Source organism: Sciurus carolinensis, chromosome 7 (genome assembly GCF_902686445.1).
Source record: "Sciurus carolinensis chromosome 7, mSciCar1.2, whole genome shotgun sequence".
Lineage (NCBI taxonomy): Eukaryota > Metazoa > Chordata > Mammalia > Rodentia > Sciuridae > Sciurus > Sciurus carolinensis.
In genome coordinates, this window is record NC_062219.1 from 27,267,733 (window position 1) to 27,278,171 (window position 10,439).

The 10,439-nt window shown below is 38.7% G+C and overlaps 1 pseudogene; it reads right to left on the reverse strand.

The window, feature by feature from the left end:
* Positions 1-811: 811 nt before the first annotated feature.
* On the reverse strand, positions 812-2,537 carry LOC124989173 (arsenite methyltransferase-like; annotated as a pseudogene).
* Between the last annotated feature and the right edge of the window lie 7,902 nt (positions 2,538-10,439).

The following is a 10,439-nucleotide window of genomic DNA, read 5'->3' on the forward strand; positions in this document are numbered from 1 at the left end:
TAGGATTCTAGAGTCAATTTTATCCATAATTAGAGTCAGTTTTCCAACACAATTTACTAAAGATTCCTTCCTTTCTCTTCTGCTTAGCTATGTCACCTGCATCATGTGATACGTTTCCATGCACACATGGAAGTCATAATCTCACTGCTGACCAAGATGTGCAAATCAGAATTACTAAGATACCACAGACACCCATTTAACTGGCCTCTCTGTTCTGTTCCACTAAAAAATTTTATCTATAACAATAGCAAACTGTAGTATTTACTACTATTTTTTTTCTTTTATGAAGTCAGCTAGCTCTAGGTATATTATCTTTCTACACATGGTTAAAATTGTTTTTCTCATAGTTTGTTTCTTATTTCTGTGCCTATATTGATGGCTGAATTAAGCCTGTAATTTTCCTTTCTCATTCTATTCTTGTCTTAATATACTTTTAAAATTTATTATTATTATTATCATTATTATTAATTATTTGTGGTGCTGGGGATGGACCACGAGGCCTCATGCATGTTAGGCAAGCACTCTACCACTGAGCCAAGTTCCCAGCCCCCTGGTCTAATTTTAATAGCAAGATCACACTGAATTCATAGAATGAGCTGTGGAGTATTATTTCTTCTCTGTGGATTGTGGGGATAACAGGAAGGGTAGGTCTTTAAAGAAAACATTTTTTTAAAATTATACATTTATTTTCATCAGTGACCTAAACTTGGTGCCTTTTGCCATTTATTCCTATGTCTGTGCTATGGAGAAGAGCAGGCTAAAAACATGGTGCCTGTTCTTCAACCTGGTGGTCTCCTAGTTGACTGTAGATTTAAGACCTTTTCTTTTTGCCACAGCAGCTTCCTGCAACATTGGAGGCACATTTGGGCTTTCTGTTGTCAGAATCTTCTGCAAGCTTGAATGGATCTAAAACAGAACAGCCTCCAGATGTTGGCAACTTGTCTTCAATTGGTCTGAAGAGAAAATCTCGAGCAAATCACAAATTCTTCAAGATAGCTGCTGTTTCTTCACCCACATCAACAAATTCACCTACCTTAAATGTGAAATTCGCATCCAATATTAATTGTTTTTCATGTCCTGTGATTCCTCCACTGTAAACAGCTTGGCATCTTTTAGTTGGTCCAGTGTTAGGGAGTTTGAAGAGGTGAAATGTGGCCAAAACAAAAACAACAATCACCAATAATTCTTTCAAGTTCTTTGTTTTGAATTGTAATGAGATTGGCAGTGACCAAACATGGAGGGAAGAATCCAATTGTTTGGGCAAGGATGAAAAGATCCTTCCAATACAAAGCACCACCTAGGCACTCGCCCCAGAAAACTTTGTGTGTCTTGATTTCTTCTGGCAATTCAAGGCTAGCATAGACGTCACTGAAATGTAGCTCCCCACCCTGCTTCAGGACTAGGTACACTTCCTGCAGCACTTGTTCTTTATCAGGCACAAGGTTAATAACACAAGTGGATATAACAATATCGTAACTCCCATTCTGAATTCCAGCTTCTGCCAACTTCTCAATGTAGCCATGAGTGAAAGTCACACTGGAGGTCTGGAAGTCATATTTTTCCATGTGATAGTCCAGGTATTTTTTAGCTGCTCCCACCTGGCCTTCGGTCATGTCTATGCCTGTGACATGGCCCTTCTCACCAACCAGTTGGTTAAGTGCATAGCAATCTCTGCCACTTCCACTACTCAGATCCAAAATCCAGCAATTTTCCCAGACACTCAGGGATGACCAGACCACAGCCATAATTCCTTAAGGAAACTTCTTCATGTACATTCTGCAGGGCTTCCCTGATGTGCCTGGCTATGGTGACGCAGGAATTAGTCTGGAGGTCCTTTCATGTCTTCAGCACCTGCTGGTCCTTCCGGATATCGGCCTTCTGTCTCTCAGCGGCGCTGGGGGCAGCCACGTCTCACGGGCTTCCGGGCCCCACTAATGGACTGGGCTTGCCGCTCAGGGACCAGGGTCCAAGGCCCCACCCTGGTGCCAGCCAATGGGAGAAAACCTCTTTATAAAAAGACGATAAAAGTAATACACATTCATTGCAAGACATTATAAAAACACCTCATATTTTAAAAAGAAAAACAGAAATTATAGCATTACGATTCAGAAAGTATTATTAAATATGTTAGTGTATTTCCTTCTAGAACTTTTTGTCATCTCTGCAAGATATATCAATTTTCTTTATCTCTTTATACACACACACAAAATAATTATCACAGCAACAGCATATACTACACCTTATCTCTTTCACTATTTCATTAGTGTTTCCCATGCCATTAAATATTCCTCAAAAACAGGAATTTTAGGTAGTTTACATACTTAGCTGATTATTGAAATGAATACATACTAAATTCTCTTTGGGTAAATTTTTCATTTTTTTTTTCTGGTGAAAAGTTAATGTTCAAAAACTCAGTACAATAATATATTAATACATATTTCCATTTCCTGTTAAGTATCAGGCACCTGTCACCTTCATTCTTAACTCCATCATGGTCTTGACCCAGCTGCTGTAACCAGGACTTACTTGAAGCACATCAGGTGCCCCCAACCCTCTCATAGGCACAACCTTGAATTTATGTTGAATTGAAGGTCATGGTGTCTTGTGGGCTCCAAATCTTCAAGCCCACTGAGCTGCATCCTTTCTCTTCCTCCTGGCTTGAACTGAGTAACTGGGAAACCTGACAGGATTAATCCTGGAATTCCCCGTGTGGGCCTGAAGCCAGGTCTGCCTGCACTCAGCTTCTCTGGGGCCTTGACAATGTGATTTCTCATTGCCAGATACTTATTTACTTATTCTGCTAAGTAGGTTAAGCCAATAAAAATATATTGATTGCCTACCCCATGCCAAGTTTCTGTGTAGGGGATATTACTGCCTGGACTTTGATCTACTACTTGGGATATTATTCCAAACAGACCCTAGTTGGCCCTGCAGAATGCCAAACTGTGAAATTCACTACTGCCTGGAAAGCCCTGTTTGGTCCCAAATTGGACCCCTTAGATATTGATACCATATCCGGCTCATTTTATCTCCTTTCACACTATATTGAACACCTAGCCATGCATTTTAGACCTCAGTTCTATACCTATGTCAATCTCCCGTTAATTCTTGCTTCTTTCTCTAGCTTCATTGCCCTTACCAAGATCCTGGCAGACTTTCCAGGTAAACTTTATTGTGTTCTGACCTTTACAACTTTTATAGTTTACAAAAATATCTTCATATCTCTGTCTTCCTATTCTAGTTTTGAATCTTAAAATAACCCTGCGAGGCAGTAGTGGAGACTTGCTAAATTTGTTTCACTGAATAGGAAATTGTCTTTAAGAAGTCTAATGATTTATTTAGGTTTACATAGTTAACAAATGGCCTCTTTAGGACTTGAATTCAGACCTCATTTCTTATGTTAGTGTTCTTCCCATGTGATGGGAAGGTAACTGACTTCCACTTTGAACAGATCTTGAATTCTTTTCAGGAAGCAATTTTCCAGTGTGAAGAATTAGTGGATTAGGACTCCCAGGACAACACCTTAACCCCTAAATTATAGTTCAAAAGTGTAAATATGAAATACTATGTAGTTAATAGGATTAAAACCAGTGAGTGTGAAGGATCTTTGAGCAACATCCCTTCAATTTCTCCAGGTTTCTTTGTTGGTAAAGTCACACTCCATATGAGAACATGGTTCTTAGCTAGGTCTAGATCTGTCAAGGTGAAGGTTCTGCACAACACTGGTTTTGCAGATACCATTTGATTACTTTAGAGTAGAGACATTATCTCAATATACATAGTATATGGGCATCACTTATGAGAACCCTTCCAAGCTGTCCTTTCTGTGTTGGGACTAGAGACTTGGAAACATTTCTGGGGTTTTCTATCTGAGTTCTTGTTTAGAGTTCCCTTCTGAGAGGAACTCACTAGAGTGTTGAGAAGCCAAAGACAAAGAGAAACCATTGTCCTCTGATGACAGCTATGGGCAGTGGGAATAAACAAAGAAAACAAAATTCCCACCATTTTATAGTTTCTGAAAGTCAATAGTGATTTTTCCTTTTCATCCCCTTCAATTCTATTAGTTTATACTAGCATCATGGTCCTACACTAAAATCCTTTCCCATGTAGAATTTCTAATGTGGTATTTGTTTTCCTGATCTCATTTTGACTGATTGCCACACTTCTCCCACAGTGCTATAATTTTGATATTCGTACTTCTTTCTTTGGATGAAAGTTCTTGAAAACATGGATGTGTCTTATTCACCTTCTATCCCCAATGTTTGTGTTGTACCAATTCAATAAATGTTGCTAAAAGGATACATAAATAATAAATTTGGGTGGAAGAGAGCAAGATATTTGGAGCAAGCAAGGAAACTGATAACCTAAACAGGAGAAAAATGTAAATTTTCAGTGTTACTCTTTAGATTTGTTTTGTGTGGGCCAACTAGTTGGTTACCATTTAGAGTCCTACCTTAAGAAATTCTGTGGGACTGGGGTTGTGGCTCAGTGATAGAGCACTTGCCTGGCATGTGTGAGGCACTGGGTTCGATTCTCAGCACCACATATAAATAAATAAATAAAATAAAGGTCCATTGACAACTGAAAAAAAAAAGAAGAAGAAGAAATTCTGTGCAAAGAAAGTCCCTTTATAACAAAGCTGGATGTCTTTAAAATCACAAAAATATTTGCACATTATGAACATTAGCTTTGGCATTAGTGTTCAATTCAATGGTGATGTGACTTCTACTTGAGATCCATTAGTAGTGAGCCTGAGATAAACTACCATTTTTTTTTTCTTTTTCTTTTGTTGGCACTATATAGGGTCACCTGGGTAAAGCATGAAATTTTAATCCTTAATAAACATCTGGCACCTCAACCACTGTCTCTATATTTACTTCTAGAAAACAGTACAAACTGTCAGACATGGTGATTACGTATTTGGGACACAGGAAAATATTATTTTTCTACTTCAAGAAATTCACATTTATAAGAAACACTTTAACTGAAAATTCCAAACACCCCAGTTTCAATGGGAACAACTAGGGAAAGCAGCCAAATCTGACTTGAGAGTGTGAGAGCATGTTTCTTGGGTGAGGGGTCACTTGAGACAAATCCTAAAGGAGTAGGCCAGGGAGTTATGGTGTTCCAGGGGGTGGAGACGGCAGAGGCAGGCTGTGGCTTGTGGGCTCGTGGTATTCCTGTATTCGGTGTGGTGTGCATGGTGGCTGAGAACCATGGGCCCACAGCACCAAGGCCTAGTGTTACGAGATTGTTTGAAGGCTATTAAAACCAAGTCCAATGGCCACTGACATTCTGTTCAGACTTGAGGGACCTAGACTTCATGTGAGTCCTTGCCCCTGAAGTCCTCCATGCCTGAGTTGTTCCGTGAGACTCAAGGAAAGAACATGATTAAATGGGCATTTGAAAAGATCACACTGGGTATAGGGTCGGATTGTTTAGAGAGGTTATGGCTGAATGTAAGAGGACCAGTTATGAAACTGTGGAGAAGTCAGGGGAAAAGGAATCTGGTTGATGGGCATGGTATGCTAGAGGAAATGACAGATTTTGGAAGTTCTGCATGAACAGATTTTAATGTTTCTTCTTTTTAAAAAATTAAAATACATTTTCATTAATTTTTTTCAGTACACATTTTCATTTATGTTAAATAATATTTCACAGTATAATCTTCTCACAATTTACCTGATGATTTTGAACATGTGCTTACTATATTATCCTGACATCTGTTAGCAAGATTTCTGACAATCAGAACAAAAGAAGCACAAAGTTGATCTTAATGAACTTGGTGGTTAAATAATTTTAGCACATATTATAGGTCCATTTTACAGATTCCTCCAAGGACATGTGCAGCTTGTGTTGTGCCAGTGGAATCAACCCTTTTGTAAAGTCATAAACAATTTCTTCTCCACTCTTGGGAACTACTCCCAATTTTTCTTTTCTTCATTGGGAAAAAGACTACCCCTTTGAAATACCTATTATCTACTTACACTATTGTTATTTATTATTTTTATTTTATCAGCGGTCATTTTAACTTCCAGTCTGTTTTGGCTATTGGAAAACTAGAGGTGTTAGATTCCAATAAAAAATGTCAATCTTCTATTTTGAAAACATTCTTCATTTTGAATATGTTATATAAAATAAAGGATAACTGCAGAAAGGAGTTAGAAAGCATAATGCTTTGAAATGAGGAACAGGTAGCTGCTCAAGTGACGACCGTTATTACTTTGAAGGATTTGCTTTAAAAATTTCAAACTTGTCTTTAAATCCTCGAGAAAGGATAATACCACCAAGACTCTGCCTACCCATTTTATGTTTAATCTTCTATGGTGAAGTGTAACAAATTTAAAGTTTAAGCCACTTTAAAGCCGGTTGTCTGAAGGTGATCATGAGAAGTGTGAACTGCTAGTGACTTTCTATTTTCTGACTCATTATTCTACTGGAAAATCTATAAGACTGGAGTTTACAGAGAAGCATGCATTTGTGAAACTAGTTTAATATTCAACTAACATGCTAATTGATTTCAGCTTCATACAACTGTTGGAGTGAGGGGGTGTGGAACTGAACCCAGAGGATTTCAGGGGCAAGCCCTTAAATGAAGTCTGGGTCCCTCAAACCTGAGCAGAATTTCAGTGAATCATAGGACTGGAAAATGTTAAAAAATACCCAGATAAATAGATGAGTGCCATTTAAAGGTAGTGGGTGGCTGGACCAGTGCAAGACAGATTTATTCTATCCCTTTCCTTAGTCGTGTCAGAGCTCCAAATTTCTTTTCTTTTTTTTCTTTTTCTTTTTTTTTTTTTTTGTAAGGGGGATGGAACTCAGGGATTCTCCACCACTGAGCCACATCCCAGCCCTATTTTGTATTTGATTTAGAGACAGGGTCTCACTGAGTTGCTTAGTACCTTGCAGTTGCTGAGTCTGGCTTTGAACTCCGATCTTCCTGCCTCAGTTTCCTGAGCTCCTGGAATTACAGGTGTGTGCCACTGTGCCCAACTTCCAAGTTTCTTAACATAAGGAAATTCATGCTTATGATTGCTGTGCTTCCTCATGTTGTACCTGTCACCTCTTGTTTTGGTTCCTGCATACACTGACAGTAACTGGGTACTCTTCATAAACTAATAAAGTATTACAATAATTTTTGAAACAGCACATATCAAATTTCATTCTAACAAACTCTAAGGATTTCCAAAAACTTACTGATTTCTAACTCAAGAGTTTAGGGAATAACTGGAGAAGATAGTAGCTTGGAAATAAGATTTCCCCCTAGGAGTTAAATAATAAACCATCTCAGAAATGGACATCTCCAGAAGAGAAATGCTGTGGCTTAATTGCAGATGATGACAGAATTAGAGGAAAGTGGGCCACTCAGAAAGTGGAGATGGTAAAATAATGAGCAAGCAGGGTTTCAAAGGCAAATATTGGTGGTGTCCTTTCAAGCACTATGTGCAGAGACAGTAACCTGAAGGACTCTTGCTGAAATAGGAATGCAGATTCCTCTATTGTGAACCTGGAGATGGACATATTCCAGTCTGCAGTACAGCACATTAATTGTTCAAAGTCTGTCACTAGCTTCCCTTGGCTTGATTCCAGTCTCATCAGGCCTTTGGATAATGAGGATCCCCCTGGAATGTGTTTCTAAGAAGCAGGTCACTGACCACAGAGTGCAGGTGTTTGTATTTCTTTGGTAAACTAATTACCATGCAAATGATCAATACAGTAGCATATCTCTGATCTTTGCCTCTGGGACATTGACAATGATTTTTATGCCAAAGCAGACTTATGATGGTAATAGATGCCACCTTGTGCAGGTGCATTTGGCAAGCAGGCCACCTGCAGAAGGAGGCACCTGCTCTCTTCTAATACACCAGGTGTGTGAATTCATTGGGTGCCCTTCACCTTGACTGCATCTATGAGAACATTATTCTTTTGGATACTAGTGATTCCAAATCTCTACTTCATGTTAGATTTTCTAGAATTTTTTTTTAAACCTCTTATATTTCAAGACAGTCATCCCAGACCAAAGGTGGGAATCTCTGTGCACTGGAATCGTTTAAAAGCCCTCTGGGTGATTCTCATATGAACCCAAGTTTGAGAAACATTAGCTAGATAATTGATATAAAGAGCATTTTCTTGTAGGTTAAGGAAGAAAAGTTTCTTAATATATTTTTAAAAACTTCTCATGAGCATTTTACAGGTGAGGAACCTGAGATATGGAGACACGAGACAATTTGTTCAAGGCTGAATCATTAATACGTATTGGGGCTGGGATTTGAATCTAAATCATTCTTTTATGAAATATCAAGTTTTTACTGTGACACAGAACAGAAGATGGGAATGCCTGGGAATCTGGTGAAGGAAGAGGACAGAGGGCAAGTGAACGGCAGGAAGGGCATCCAGAGTGTGCAGTGTTTTCTAGAGGCTCCAATGATGTTGCAATGACGTCATCATGCTGGAAGCTATTGAATGTTTGCTTGTGTAATCTGTGCTTTGTCATTTCCTAGTTTTAATTTCTAAAATCGTAAATATATTCAGATATTATATGCATGAACAAAAGTTCTTTCAGGTCCTAAATAATTTTTAACAGTTTAAAGGATTCCTAAGACCAGAAAGGTGTCCCATTTTAGAGGGAAATAGGAAGGTGTGATACATATTTTCTACACATTGTTGCAGAAGACAGGAATGAATATTTAAATAGGTTTAGATGGTCAAGAACTTGGATAACATGTTAGAAATTGGACTCCAAATGCTTTTGATTTCACACCATCTTTAAAATCATTTTGGAGTAGTCATCCACAATGTATGTATTATCGTAAATCAATATTATAATGCACTATTATGTAAAATATTAAAAATTACAAAAAAGAATTTTAAAAGAATGAAATAAAATGAAGTGGGTAATATTTTAAAATTCTTAGTTTTATTAATGGTGAAAATACCTTTTGATCTCAAAAAGGAAATCATAAAATTGGTAAATATGCTTCATGATTTATCTTGAATATCATTTTGGGGGGGATAAAACCATTTAAAATTCTAAGTTCATTTTATTGTGAAAATTTGGTTTTCAAGTTTGAGTGTGGAAATGAGAGAGCTTGCGGGTGACAGAGCTACATCACCTCTGAATGAATGGATGGAGCAGCCATTGGCACCCCTGCCCCGCTGAGTCACTCACACATTTACTTTGGACTTCTCAGGTGACAGTGACCCACCCATGCTGACAAAGGGAGAGTGCTAGTGTCAAGCTGTGTATCAAATATTAGCAGAATGAAATTTATTTAATAATTGTGCAAGGCCTTGGCATGCTAGGTGATTGCTATATGATAGTTTTTTAAATAAAAACAAACTCAGGAACCTGGTTTCTTCTTGCACTGCCTGGTGGCATGCACTGTGCTTGGGAAACCATAGCAAGTCATCAGGAGACTTCACTAAAGGAAAAACATGACTGGGTCTGTGTAAAAGACCTGTGAGATGGTGGCCTGGGAAGAAAATATTGGAAGCAAGAGACAGAGTAGGCTTGGGCCCAAGTTGGTGCTGCAGAAAGAGGGCAGAGGATGGATTTGAGAGGTGTTTTGAAGATCCACTCCATAGAAGTTTAGATGTGGGAGTGTGTGGGGGTGGCAGGGGGTGAGGAGGGGTGTGTAGAGAAGTCTGGGAAGACCACAGTGCCTTTCTCTGAACATGGTAAGAAGGAAGCAGAATATCATGAGTTCCATATTGAATGATATGAGCATCCCCCTTGGGGAGTAGAAAGCAGCAGCAGCAGTGAACATCCAGGCAAATGAAGCAAAGCAACTTCCTTCTAAGCTTTAGTTTTCAAACTTCTAGTTCCTTGGCTCTTTACTTTTTGGAAAGCCATCAATTTCTTAAAGACTCTGAAGAAAGCATTGGGCCCCAGTTTGAAAAAAATGAATGTGTGCACTACAGCATGAAATCATACCCATGCTCTCTGGGACCCCTAGCCCCCAGAAGTTCTCTAGTCCTGACACCCACTCCAGATTGGAGCCTGCTCTTACTGGCTCCCTCAGTGCCCTACAAACCTGTTCTGTTCCCCTGTTTATGTGCCATTCTTCTGAGTCAGAAATAACCTGCTAATTATCACTTCCTGTTTGAGAAATCCTGATGACTGAAGATCAAATGTTTATGTTCATCATGCGGATTGAAGAATTGTACATATTCATGTTGGGTGGGAGATAAGAGGATGAATAGAGAAAAAAGGAGACAGTCCATTCCAAGATTTCATGATCCTCTGGAAATTTCATGATAGAAGGCAATAGCATACACAGAACCAAAACTGAACCAGACCCAATAGGAAGTATAGAGAAATAAGTTAAATGACACCAGAGGTAAACCATGAACCAAATCCAGAATGTGGGAAATGCTACAGAGCAAAGGACTCAGTCATTAACAAGTTGATAACATCACAAATTAAAAGGGAATATTAG